The sequence below is a fragment of the Pongo pygmaeus genome, chromosome 8 (genome assembly GCF_028885625.2).
Source record: "Pongo pygmaeus isolate AG05252 chromosome 8, NHGRI_mPonPyg2-v2.0_pri, whole genome shotgun sequence".
Classification (NCBI taxonomy): domain Eukaryota; kingdom Metazoa; phylum Chordata; class Mammalia; order Primates; family Hominidae; genus Pongo; species Pongo pygmaeus.
The window spans coordinates 102279652-102294544 of record NC_072381.2 but is presented as its reverse complement, the minus strand read 5'-3'; the positions used below and the strand labels follow the sequence as shown (position 1 = coordinate 102294544).

General features: G+C 39.9%; 1 protein-coding gene across 16 annotated transcripts in view; it reads right to left on the bottom strand.

Moving 5' to 3' along the window:
• LCOR (ligand dependent nuclear receptor corepressor) overlaps positions 1 to 14893 on the bottom strand; it is a 161729-nt gene that overhangs the window by 15271 nt on the left and 131565 nt on the right. The window contains exon 1 of one of the 16 annotated variants that reach the window (XM_063670048.1): positions 13310 to 13514. The exons of the other annotated variants lie outside the window; for them this stretch is intronic. The gene's annotated coding sequence lies outside the window, so the exon portion shown is untranslated. Of the gene's footprint in view, positions 1 to 13309; positions 13515 to 14893 lie in introns of those variants that run through there. 16 annotated transcript variants of the gene reach the window in all.

Below are 14893 nucleotides of genomic sequence, written 5' to 3'. Positions count from 1 at the left end.
TCCTGCCTCAGCCTCCCAAAGTGCTGGGATTACAGGTGTGAGCCACCTTGCCTGGCTATCTGTATTATAAAGAGGTCGGTACTTTGGCCAAAACTGCTTCTAAATGTGCTCATATACTTTTGATTCAATAAATATGAATTATTTACCTAATTATAAGGTCAGCCTGTTATAGCCTCAAATTTTAGTGACAATATTCTTCATATGTTAAAAGTAATCATTCAAAAATCATTTTTATCTTAAAGAGAAGAAATACTGCAAATACATTTTTTTCAAAAAACTAAAATTTTGACCACACTATTAACTCTAGTTGATCAACATACACTTTATTTTAGGTCTGGGTATTCCTGTTAAATAATCGTTGGTTTATAAGTCCACAACACTGACAAGAATTGAGGTGCACTACAGTACAAATCTTGGTTTAGAAGTACTTACAGGTTTTGTTTGTTTGTTTGTTTTTATGGAGAGAGTCTCGCTCTGGCACCCAGGCTGGAATGCAGCGGTGCGAGCTTGGCTCACTGCAACCTCTGCCTCCTGGGTTCAAGCAATTCTCCTACCTCAGCCTCCCAAGTAGCTGGGACTACAGGTGTACGCCGCCACGCCTGGCTAATTTTTTGTATTTTAGTAGAGACAGGGTTTCACCATGTCTCCCAGGCTGGTCTCCAACTCCTGAGCTCAGGCAATTCGCCTGCCTTGACCTCCCAAAGTGCTAGGATTACAGGCGTGAGCCGCCGCACTCGGCTGAGAACTTACAGTTTTAAGATAGTTTCTCAGCATGATCAACTGGTCATGCTAATGCAGGAATCCTTCTACCCTTTCCTGGGAGTATAAAGGAATAGAAATCAATAACTTCACATACTTTAAATGGTGAGATGACAAGCAAGTCCCAGTTCGCAGTCTCTTAAGTGAGGAGAAGATAGCTATGAAGTTGCACTAAACTGTACAGGCCTCTCCGTGCAAGGTAGTAGTACTGTATCTTTACTCAAGGCCCACTTGCTACATTCTCCGAGATCTTCAATACTCCTTTCACAATCATCCACAAGAAATCATTCTATGTTAAAAACCCCTTTCCACCATCTAAGTCAGTCACCCAGGACAAATCCTTAGAGCTTAGCGCAGACAGTGGGGACTGTGTGAAAGGGTGATTCTAGACTCAAGACATGCCACAGGCAATACCTGCTTATTCAGCCAGGCCTTTCACTAGCTGCTTTGTGCTTCTGGATGTCTGGGTCGTACTGAACCCATGCAGTTGGTGTGCTCCAATTTCCTGGAGTTTTATATAATTTCTTAAACTCCCTCTCTCTCTGTATGGATTATAATTCCTCAGGAGACTATTATGTGACTTGCCACGAAATACAGCAGCGCACAGAGGCAGCTTAAATGTGTGAACAGATGTTTGATAATATCTTCTGGCTAATTCTTTTCTTCAGTCTTTGATTTTTCTGTCTCAGTCATGAGGCACCTTTACAGGAAGGCTGACCCTAGACAACCCACGTCACCTCCTACCTTCCCACCCTCCATTGGCTTCTGAGCAGTGGGGTCACAGTGGAAAAGAGCACAGGCTGTGGAACATGGAGACCCGAGATTCCACCTTTGGCTCTGACATTTACTATCTACAGGATCTTAGGCAAGTTACTTCATCTCTCTGAACCTCGGTTTCCTCATCTGTAAGTTGGGACTGAATGTCAGTATCTCAAAGGATTGTTGTGAGATATTAGATAACATACATAAAACATAAAGAACAAAGCACAAAAGGGCAGGTGCTCAGACAATTTCAGTTTCTGTTCAGGACTTACGGAGATTTTTAAGATCAAGTGGTGAAAAGGTTGCTGAACATGTCTAAATACAAAACCAAGAAATTAGTCGAATCTGTTGCTTAACCTAAACTGCTTTACCAGAGAAAAGGTTACACTGTTTTTGTTTTCACAACTAGCAAGAAAGCAGTTTTAGTCGGTAGTGCCATGGGTTTCTGAAAGGGCCTATATTAGACCATGGATTTGAAAGACTAGAAATGTCTTAGAAAATGCCTACCTCAAACTTTCCAATGACAACTGAATTGCGAATACTCTAGGAAAAAAGATTATTATAGAAGTATTACAAAAGGTACACAAGTACGGTGAACTCTGAAGTACATATTGGCAATGGGGACAAAATGTACCAAAGGAAAGAAAAGACGAAAGCAGCTAGAGAAAAGCTATTGAGTACTTTTCTATCTGTAAAGTGGACTTAGTAAAAGTTTTAAAAAGGCAACATATGGAATAAGCTCCTCCTGCTTTGCAAGAATGGCAAATATTATCTTCCTCCTTTGGAACAGGCAAGACATCAGTGACACCTTTGGATGAGTGATTGTTAGGACATTTCCAACTTCCCGACTCAATGAGATGTACAAAGGAGCTCAACAGAATCCTCATGCAGCTGCAGACTTTTCTGCTCATGGAACAGGCAGGAGGAGGCCCCTGCTGAAGGACCCCAGACCCCTTTAGGAAGAACTTTGTCACTATGTCTATCAGATGAAAGCAACACAGCACAATATGTGTTATAGGCTACAGTACCAGTGAGGAGGTGGAGAACCAGTAAGTAGTTCTGCTGCTTACTAGTTACGTGACCTTGTCCAAAACACAACCACTTTGGGTCTTAGTAGAGTACCTGCCCCATCTACCACTTGGAAATTCTCCAAGGAAAAACCTACAAAGTTTATACAAATATCAGCTACCACTACTGTCAGTGAATCAAATTAAAAGTGCTTCAGTAAAAAATCACTGGGCTAGCTGTGCTTGCTAACAGAAGCCTGCAGTCCCAGCTACCTGGGAGACTTAAGGTAGGAGGATCGTTTGAGCCAAGGGGGTTGAGGCTGCAGGGAGCTATGATCATGCCACTGCACTACAGCCTGGGTGACAGAGTGAGACCCCACATCAAAAAACAAACAAACAAACAAACTTGGAGATCAAAAACATGCATTAATGCTTTCTTATAACCTAAAAAGGGTACATTTTCTGGATAAAGTTTAACCTTCAAGTACCAAACATTTTAAAGCAAATATTGAAAGATTCAAATTTTTTTCTGATGGAAGTCTTAAAAAATCATATTATCTTGGAATGTAATTTATTCTTCCTGATACTTAGGATCATTACCATATGGACTATTACTGAAGTTTGGCTATTATTTTTATTATACTAGACTGAATTAGATTAATAGTTTGAGGGGCAACTCAATTAACTAAGTCTGACTTCCTGAAAAGCTACAGTGGTGGCCTGTATTGTATTAAATCTTCTTTCTTACTGGCTTCCAAACAGTGGCTGATCTTAGCAGTGCTACTTCTACCTTTAGAAGAGAATTTTACTCACTAGCTGAGAAGCCATATCCCAAGTGCCAAAATGGTACTTTAAGTAAAAATAAATAGGCTCTGAATGAAAGCTCGAGGAATAGTTTTAGGGGTAAGTACGTGAATTTTCTAACCACAACTTCTGCTGCTCAAAAGCCTTTATTCCTTAGTTCCTGGTTCTTGGATATGTTCCTGATGTTTCCAAGGTAGGTGACTATAAATAAGTGGGATGCCTTTTCAATGCATCAAAGAACATACTCCAAGTGCGTTTTAGCAATACACAAAAAAGGTTGACAAAGGTCTGTGAAGAGGGTGAAGAAATATTATGGCATCTAACTGTAGAAAAACTGAAGAGATAAACGGTTCTTCCTAATTCAAGAAGCACAATCATTACCTAACTCTTCGCAAAAATTTTCTAGGTACCGCTTCATGCCTATAGCTGGGTTCTGGAAGCAAGCTTTAGTGCTTGGAATTAACGAGATGCCTGGGGTTGAATGACATCGAGGTATGCATGCAGTAAGAAGACAGAGTGCTATGAAGAAAGCTGAAGAAGCACTTTTCTCTAAAGTGATGCTCACACAGAATAAATGAGTAATAATTTAGTTCACAGGTATTATCTAACTTCCTTTATGATTGTGAGACTCTAATCTGCTGCTGTCCCATGTTTCAATAACTTAATAGCACCCCAATATCTTCATTACCCTTAACTAATGTAAGGTCTTCCAAAGGGCCATGCAGCCAGCCCTGAAGCAACAACTCTGGCCATATGGCTCAAGCTAGTCCCCATTAGCCACAGGTAGGTAGGAATGTATTTCACAACCTCATGGCAAGAGGCGGTGGTGTCTTCCATGCCACCACTAAGGCATGCTAAAGAAATATGTTCAGGATCCACTGAACTCTAACCTGGAACAATGTAATATAGCATTGGATACTAAAAAACAGTAGCATCAGAGAGACTGACACAGGCTACACCAACCTTAAGAGACACTTAGAGCAGTAGTTTGTGGAAGCTCAGGAGAATGAAAATAAACTTTTCTTTCCACACAACTGCAAATGGCAACCTCCAAAGAAAATGGCATCAACAAAAAAGACCATTTGTATGTTTTCCTCATAAAAAGGATCAAGGACAACATGTAAGAGCAGGCACCAGGGTATTCTTGTCAGCCTGTCACTGACCAGCTCAAAACCACCCGACCTGGTTTGATTGCATTCTTTCCTGAAAATCCTAAGCCACTGTGCTTGGTAAAACTCAATTACATGGGGACTTATGAGTTTCGCTGTTGTTGCCTAGGTTGGAGTGCAATGGCGTGATCTTGGCTCACTGCAACCTTCACCTCCAGGGTTCAAGCAACTCTCCTGGCTCAGACTCCCAAGTAGCTGGGATTACAGGCGCCCACCACCACATCTGGCTAACTTTTGTATTTTTAGTTGAGACAGGTTTTTGCCATGTTGGTCAGGCTGGTCTCGAACTCCTGACCTCAGGTGATCCACCCGCCTCGGACTCCCAAAGTGCTGGGATTACAGGTGTGGGCCACCGCGCCTGGCCAGGGTCTTGTATATTTATCTTATAATTTTTATCTTGTATTGACTTTGCCTTGTTTTTGTCTTAGCTTCCCAAGCAGATGTAAGCTACTTGAGTGCAGGGACCATGTTTCATGTTTTCCTGTTTTCTCTTAGCAAAAAAGAGGAGAGGGAAAAGGGACATCTAGGATGCTTCCTGAGTTTTCTTCCTGGGCAGCACCATTTACTGAGATAGGAATAAAGGTAACAAAGGTAGTGGCTGGTGGTTGTTAGGGTGTGTATGTTTCTGAAGAGCTCTGTACTATATGTATTAAGATAATTACATGATTCTGAATCTGAGATGTCTGGTAGGCAACTAGACATATAGGCATGATGAGCCCACCAACAGCTTCCCTTCGATCTGAGGGGCCTTCACATTAATACTAAACTTTGTCCAGGTGTCATTAAAAGGCCCTGTTATAACAGCTAACTTTACAATATAGCAATAAAATCAGTTTTGGCTGTGCCTCAAAGTTATCCAGCTTCCTAGTTTTTTTTCTGGAATTTTTCTTAATAGCACATAAGTATTTATTTTATTATTTTATTTTGAGATAGAGTCTCCCTCTGTCGCCCAGGCTGGAGTGCAGTGACGCAATCTTGGCTCACGGCAACCGCCGCCTCCCGGGTTCAAGCAATTCTTGGGTCTCAGCCCCCGAAGTAGCTGGGATTACAGGCAGGTGCCACCACACCCAGCTAATTTTTGTATTTTTACTAGCGATGGGGTTTTACCATGTTGGCCAGGCTTGTCTTGACCTCCTGACCTCAGGTGATCCACCAGCCTCGGCTTCCCAAAGTGCTGGGATTACAGGTGTGAGCCACGGCACCCGGCCAATAGCACCTAAGTTTAGATGAATTTCACTTTATCATTTGAATATTTTAAAAATGAATCTCAACTTCCTGATATTTAATTCTATTACTACTTTTTATGTTAAAAAATAGGTGTTAGCCAGTTTTTCCTGTTTTAAACAGCTTATCTTTGCTTTTACTTCTAGTTATTCAATTTTTCCGAGACCTTAGATTTGTAACAAACCCTAAATATAGCACTTGCATTAACTTAGAATATTGTTGGGCAGCTAGTAGGGAAACCAGAGAGAGGCGATTTTCTGTCCTGCAAACCATTTCCTCAACTTGGCCTAAGGTCCAGGAAGCACTGTTTTAGTTTGGTGCAGATTATAGTCTGTATCATACGATGTCCTTCACATCTGACTAAATAAGGTCTTTATAAGAACAGTAATTCATAACAGATGTTGAAATGACTTGAGCTCATGCTAGTTCATGCTGCTTCTGCTCACCAAGAGGACTCTGTAATAGTCAAGTGAATTATTCGTTAATCAGAAATACCTGAAAACCACCACTAAAGCACAGTAAGATCCTAGGGATTGGTTAATGGAAGGAAGTACTCCCACTTCTCATAAAGGAAAAGAAAAAACTGGATTTCCAATACTTGAATTAGTTTTCAGTTTATCTCCTTGGTGAGAAATGGTGTGCATGGCCTTGACCACTGTCTTCCTATCTTCAGTTCCATGCCTAATTGTTAAGGGTGTGGTAAAAGGATAAGATAATATTCATAAACCCTTCAAAAGCTACAGTTTAAGAATGATTGTTGTTTCATAACCCCATCTTTAATGATTTACTCAATATTTATCTACATCACAGGTTAGACACAGCTTAACTTGCCAACCAAGTCAATAACACAACATTTAATTCCTGATGGAAAGCATTCCTGTGGTGAATACTGGTGGGTGGGCAATACTCATGTTATCTTAGAGTAAAAGATCAAGTGGAGAAGAGATTTGGCATGGAGGTGAAGTGACAAGTCTGAGAGTCTAGAATTTAGGAGTGATGAATTTAGGTATTTACTCTCTAACTACCAATAACTGCTTGATGGGCAAAGGCAATATCACTGATGACCAAAATACATTCTTCTTGACTGAAAAAAAATCAATAGCCACAGAGAATGATGTTTGGATAGGAGTTAATCTTAATAGCAGAAACAGGGAGTCCCAGGAAAACAGAAGGGGAAAGCAAGCTTGAGAGAGCTGACTATAGTCAAGAGTTATAAATTACTATGGCTTGACTCTTTAAATAAAACATAAAAATGCTTCCTCACCCCCTCTTCAAGGCATAACAAGTTATATTTTTTGCCAGACAATAATCTGAAATTGTGTCCCCTAGTTTACTCACTTCTTCTCCTTTAAGCAAAGAAAGTATAAGTATAGTCAGGGGGGCCTGAAAAAATCTGCTGACAAGTCCTTGCTCTACACGGAGAAATTTATCTGCTTTTGGCTATTTCACATCTGTTGTATCCTCCACATCTGAATATAAGGATATTCCAAGGTTATGACAAAGTTGTGCAGACATAATGGAGAAGGTTGGCATGGAGTGTGGAAATTTTATTTTTCCACTCTTTAGAAAGCCATAGGTGTACTTTAAAACCCCTGGACAAACTTTTCTTTCCACAGAACTGGCTTAGGAGAAGCAGTGAAAGGGTAGGCAAAAGTGAATACAGGAAAGTGAGAAATGAAGTTCATAAAAATCACAGGCTGTTAAATATGTGATTTCCAGGTGGTTGAAATCCAAGTTATCTCAATTTGGATGTAGATACAACCTAGATACAGAAAAAGCAATTTTCAAAATTGGGATTAAGTTATCCCCTTTCCCAGAGATCAGAATCATGGAGAATGGTGAGGGGTTGAAACCAGGATGTATCTCTTCACCCCTCTAAAGTCCCAGCCTCAGTGACACCATTGCTAATGGCAACATGGTATTTGTTCAAGTGTGTGGAGGTACTGATGTAAAACAAAGGGCATGCAATCCCTTTGTAATAGCTAAGTTTACCATGTTCTTAACCACGTTCACTAAAAGAACAGAATAAAGATTCAAAAATTATGAACTAATAATCGAAACTGGGAGAAAAATAGGTGTTTCAGAGGGAGCTTACTGGGCATGAAACCAGTTTGCTAGCTTTCTGCATCTTCAGGCTTAATATCCCTAGATAAGTGACACAGTAGATCTCCTAAATGTCACAGAAGCACTTTAAGGCTTATATATTGTATCTCCTATTTTTCTTCATTTTAACTAGATTGTCAAATTAATTATTAAATTACAATAAAAAATATAACTATCAAGAAGATTCTCATGTTCATTCTTTAACATATGTTTACCCTACAGACAGATGTACCCAGGATGCCAAAATATGATCAGGAAGTTACCTGAAGAGCAGGAAGTCAGAGCAAGGGTCATTAAGCACAACAGGTCAATGCCTCCATTTGCTCTATGGAAATGTAACGGCCTCAGAAAACAGACATCTCTGAAAAACTACTTCTATGGTTTTTTTCCCCTACCAAATTGATTTTTGTTTCTAACTTCATCATCCTTGGTAAGACTATGCAAAATCTAATGTATATATGGTGTTAATTTAAAAAAAAAGGGAGGGTTCAGAGGCAGTGAGAGACGTGAGATTTTGGACTGGATGACACACATTTAAAAATATTTAAAAAATATTTTTAATATTTTACCCCTTTACCTCATTGATATTCATAAGGTGAGCAATAACACTAAATTTTTATTTTTTAAAGTATTTTTAAAGTGTGAGGATAAGCAAGGTATTTTATATTTATCATCCTCTCTGGGGTGCTATAAGAATTAATAGTCCTTTATAACTATTCCCCACCCCACCCTTCTCTAGACACACTCAAGGCTACAGCTGGAGATGTTCTAGGGGTAGGACTGAACTAAGTATTAATAAAATCATCTGTACGTTCAAGTTTTTACTCAGGAATCTTGGAAGACAAAATGTAACTGAACGTGTAGGCAAACATGCAGACGTAAGAGTTATAAGGCCTGTTATTTGGATATTCTATGCTAGATATTCTATCTCAATTTAGATATTTATTCTACCTCAATTTTTATTATTAGTTTCATCACTTCCCTTGCATCCGATACACCATCCAGTTTAACTACAAGGGTTGACTTTCTTTGGAAAATGCTATATTGTATATCTCTGCCCCTAGTTTCTACTCATTTTAGAGTCAGCGTGACATTATCCAGAATTGCCATCTTCCTAAAGCCCAAATCTCATCTGGTTACTTTCCTGCATGAAACCCCTATAAGATCCCCACTGCTTACACAACCCTCCTCAGCACCCTGTCCCTGGTGCTGCATTAGGTAGTTTTTCCTCTACTCTCACAGTCTGCTTGTATCTTTTGTTAAACAGTACTTATGCTGCTAAGTACTTATACTTAGTACTTATTGACCTAACCGTCTTCTTCATGGACTGTGAACCTCTTCTAGGTCAAGGACTTTGTCCTTTTCAACTTGGTAGCCTCAGTGCCTAAAGCTTGGGGCTCAACTCATGGCAGGCATTAAGTCAGTCACAAATGGACTATTCAAATAAATTATTATGTAGTGAAAATAATTCTCCCAAATGCATTTTTCAAGGGAATTGAAAGGGGTAGAGGAAACATTTTTACATATAATCAGAAGGGAAAAGAATAACCTTTCAAAAAAATGAGTTCAACGAGGCAGGGAAAGAAGGGAATTTTGAAGGGCAGACAGTAAGTATGCAGGTTTTGACTAAGCATACAGGCAGTCCAAGTGTGCTCTCTAAGGTACCAGGAAAACTGGGATGAAATGGTTTACATAATGGCTTTAAAACGCCACTAGGTTTTCAACAGCAATCCAGAACAAGAAATACTTTTTACAAAGTGACCCAGTACACACATTCCAATTTGTATGTATATATGTATAATGATGGAAGTTTTGATGAAACATTATCCTTACTATAATCCTATATACTCTGATTCTGTTTCTTTTTTAAAATGCTGGCTAGAGCTGCGCGTGGTGGCTCACGCCTGTAATCCTAATACTTTGGGAGGCCGAGGCAGGAGGATTGCCTGAGCTCAGGAGTTCGAGACCAGCCTGGGCAACATGGCAAAACCCCATCTCTACTAGTCCCAGCTATTCGGGAAGCTGAGACAGAAGAATCACTTGAACTCGGGAGGCAGAGGCTGTGGTGAGCCGAGATCATGCCACTTCACTCCAGCCTAGGCAACAGAGTGAGACTCTGTCTCCAAAATAACATAATATAACATAACATAACATAAAATGAAATGCTGGTTAGGATCTTATGATCCATTAATAGGCTATAACTGGTCAACCCAATTTGAAAAACTACCTGGTATAGGTAGAGAAGAAATCCAAGAAGATGGATTTTTTTTCTTAATCCATCTCTATCTAGTCAAAATTACACTGCCAGGTCTTCCTGGCAAAAATACCTCAAGTCCATTTATTTTTTACTTATTTATTTATTTTTTGAGACGGCGTCTCAGTCTGTAGCCCAAGCTGAAGTGAAGTGGTTGCACTTCAACCTCCGCCTCCCGGGCTCAAGCGATTCTTGTGCCTCAGCCTCCAGAGTAGCTGGACTACAGGCAAGCGCCACCACACCCAGTTATTTTTTTGTATTTTAGTAGAGACAGGATTTCACCATGTTGCCCAGGGTGGTCTCGAACTCCTGAGCTCAGGTGATCCGCCTGCCTCAGCCTCCCAAAGTGCTAGGATTACAGGCATGACCCACTGCACCCAGCTTCAAGTCAATTTAATAGTTGTTGAAGGCTGGGCATGGTGGCTCACACCTGTAATCCCAGCACTTTGGGAGGCTGAGGCGGGCGGATCATGAGGTCAGGAGATCGAGACCATCCTGGCTAACATGGTGAAACCCCATCTCTACTAAAAAAAAAAAAAAAAAAAAAAAATTAGCCAGGTGTGGTGGTGGTGGGTGCCTGTAGTTCCAGCTTCTCGGGAGGCTGAGGCAGAAGAATGGTGTGAACCCGAGACTCGGAGCTTGCACTGAGCTGAGATCACATCACTGCACTCCAGCCTGGGCGACAGAGCGAGACTCTGTCTCAAAAAAAAAAAAAGAAAAGAAAAGAAAAAGAAAAAGAAAAAAAATTGTTGAAATGAACACCTCTAAACTATGTTAGCTGTGATCTGATTTGTTGGTTTGAAATCCACAGAACCCCTAATTGATAAAACCACATTAAATAGGCAGAATTGTCCCCAACTTCTTCCACTGGAAAAGTTTTGATGATTAAACATTCACATTCCCACCCTCAGCTCTTAGATCATTGTTCAAACTCTACTACCCATGCAAAAAGAAAAGTCTACAAAGCATGTAAAACTTCAACCTTATACAAAAAATCTTGTATACAATGGAAATGCACATAGTTAACTCTATGACTTTTAAATTTCTAATCTTAAGCATCTTCTGCTTCCAAACAACTTTCATTCCATTTTAGTCTGTGAAAAGAAACAATAATTAATGGTTTGATTACATTCCCCTAAAACAGTACCATGAAATGCAGGAAAGCAGCATTCCAGGTTTCAATCACAATTCCAATATTTTTATGTTCTTGAACAAGACTGGCTGCCCTTTGCTTCAGTCTAATATGAACACAACAACCTCACTCTCAGTGTTCTAATCAATAGTTTCTTGCATGATGTCAATCTGACTTTCTCACTTTTCTATCCCTCACACTAAATTCATGCCCATCAGGTGCTGTCAATGCCTTTCATTTATACAACACTTGCAAAGAACCTGCCACAGTGCTAAGTACTTTACACAACAGAATCTCATTTAAACCTTATAGCAAATCTATGACCCTCTTTTACAGATAAGAAAACTGAAACTCAGGAAGGTTCAATAACTTGTTCAAGATCATGTAGTAAGCAACTGAAAAGGCTGAATTTTTTGTTGTTGTTGTTGGAGACAGGATCTCTTACTTAGTCACCCAGGCTGGAGTGCAGTGGTGTGATCAGGGCTGACTGCAGCCTCTATCTCTCGGGCCCAAGTGATCCTCTCACCTCACCACCAAATAGCTGGGACTACAGGCATTGAGCCACCAAGCCAGCTAATTTTTGTATTTCTTGTAGAGACGGGGTCTCACCATCTTGTCCAGGCTGGTCTCAAACTCCTGGGCTCAAGTGATCATCTCATTTCGGCCTCCCAAAACACTGGGATTACAGAAGTGAGCCATGGCATTTAAACCTGGGCCCATCAAATCCTCTCTCTCAAACTTGGGGTATTCTCTCCTCTCCTATCCATGCCCTACCTATTCTTCAACTCACCTCCTTTATGAGGGCTTTCTGAAAGTCATCTATTAATGCTGATTTTTAACACTGAGGTTTTATATGCTTTCAATATTTTTATGGCTAACTTCACAAAAGAGATTTCATTCTCTTCCTAAAAAGCAGTGTAAGTTTGCTGAAGAGCCAAACTCAATTAATAGTTAAATTTTAGTTAAAACTGAATCTAATGGAAAATTATTAGTAGGTACAATCCCTAATTCTAATTCTAGCTTGAGTCAAGAATGCCAAAGTGGTATGGAGATAAGTAAGATGGTATGAAATCATGAGTATTATGGGCAACTCATTGTGTGAGATGGGACAAGTCCCTCAAGGTTCCAAGTTCCATGTTTTTCACCTAAAAAAATGAAAAAGTAGAATGGGATCAACAGTATTTAATCAGTGGGTTAATAAAAACTTCCTGTGGTCACAACATGAATGTACTTAACAATGCTGAGCTGTATACTTGAAAATGACTAAGATGGTAAATTTTAATGCTTTCTTTTAACAATAAAAAACCCAAAAAACTTCCTGTGGAACATTTTGAAAATACTGAACATGTCTAAGCCTCATTCCTACAAACTGATTCAGTGGATCTAGCCTAGTGTAGGACCCAAGCATCTATATTTTTAAAAGGTTGATTCTGCTTATGACTGATTGTATCTGATGATTCCCAAGACCCTGAGCGCTCTAATATTCAAGGAAAACCTACCCTGCACACAACAGAAATAAAAATTATGAATAACATAACTTAAAGTGACTTTTCAAGTTAATATTTGCAAAAGTATCACCACATTCATACACACTTCATAACAAAAACTTAAAATAGACTTTGTTTTAAACAAAAGGCATCTGAACATTATATCCAGATCTTTTTAGAAAATGTTTCAATGCAAAGGTGAGACCTGGGTTTACGAAACCTTATTCAATAGAGTTTCTACTGTATTTCCCAATGTTCATACAGATACGATTTGTGTATTTGTCTCACATTTAATAGAAAATGACATTTTCTATCATTTTAAATATTTCAACTCAGAGTTGAAATAAGGTCTAAAAACCATTCAGTCTGTAACACCCTCACTTTACAGAAGGAAAAATAAGTGATCTTTCTAGTGTACCAAGTTGAAAGATAACTTTAAAATAACAATTCAGGCAAAGTGCGGTGGCTCATACTTGTAATCCCAGCACTTTGGGAGGCCAAGGTGGGCGGATCACTTGAAGCCAGGAGTTCCAAAACAGGCAGGCCAACCATGGTGAAACCCCGACGCTAATGAAAATACAAAATTAGCTGGGCATGGTGGCACACACCTATAATCCCAGCTACTCGAGTGGCTGAGGCACGAGAATCGCTTGTGAACCTGGGAGGTGGAGGTTACAGTGAGCCGAGATTGCACCGCTGCATTCCAGCCTAGGAGACAGAGGCAGACTCTATTTCAAAAAAATATCAAACCATTATCACTCCATACTGCTGATGAACAACGAACATTAAAAAATGACTAGACAAGAAACAGTAGTATTCTTACACGCCTACAAAACCTCTACAGTCGGCCAGGCATGATGGCTCATGCCTATAATCCTAGCACTTAGGAAAGCCAAAGTGGGAGAATCACTTGTGCTCAGGAGTTCGAGACCAGCCAGGGCAACATACTGAAACCTTGTCTCCACAAAAAATTGTAAAATTAGCCAGGCATGGCAGCATGTGCCTGCAGTTCCAGCTACTCAGGAGGCTGAGGTGGGAGGATCATGTAAGCCCAGCAGGTCGAGGCTGCAGTGAACCATGATCATGCCACTGCACTCCAACCTGGGAGATAAGAATGAGATCCTGTCAAACAACGGAAGCTCAACAATCTGTTAAGAATCTGTTAAATAAAATTCTGTGTTAAAATGCTTACCTTTTAGAAGCAAATAAAGTGAACACAATGTAACAAGAACTACTGGCTTATCTACTATATTACTTAACACTATTAAAAAAATTATTCATTCATTTCAGCTACAAAACCTAATACCACACGTCCCGAGCATATGCGAATAGTGTTATATTCGAATAGTGTTTGTTTAGAGTCCTTGGCCGGGGGGGATCCACAACTCAGGATATGGCAAAAAAAAAAAAAAAAAAGTTTCCATTTTCTCCATTTTACTTCTCTTATGCAATCTCTCTAATTTCCACACCTGTTAAGACATAGGGCCCCCTGAATTAATTTCCAAAATATCAGCAGAATCAGAGAAAATTCCAGTTTAAAAGAAAAAGTCCTTTCTTTAAATAGGGCCTTTATAACAACTGAAGAGCTGAATATCAATTTGAAGATAGGATCACTAAAATACAGCAAATTCATTTATGAGATGCTAAACTGTAATCTTACTACTGACCTGGCCGCCAGTTTATAATGAGTAACGGCAGGAAACGACCATAAACAAGTAAGTTATGGCTTTGGAACTTACAGCGAAATAATAATTAGCTTTCTAAAAAAAATTTGATTAAGTATGTGGCATAATTAAGGGGAACAAATAAAGCCAACAGAACAAGTCTGTAGTACTAACATAAATTCCTATTTTATAAACATCAGACCAAAGGCAGAAGCAGCTAGATAGCCAGTCTTTTTTTTTTTTTTTTTTTGAGACAGAGTCTCGCTCTGTTGCCCAGGCTGGAGTGCAGTGGCGCGATCTCAGCTCACTTTGGGAGGCTGAGGTGGGTGGATCACGAGGTCAGGCGATCGAGACCATCCTGGCTAACATTGTGAAACTCCCTCTCTACTAAAAATACAAAAAAATTAGCCAGGCGTGGTGGCGGGCAACTGTAGTCCCAGCTACTCGGGAGGCTGAGGCAGGAGAATGGCGTGAACCCAGGAAGCAGAGCTTGCAGTGAGCCGAGATCGTGCCACTGCATTCCAGCCT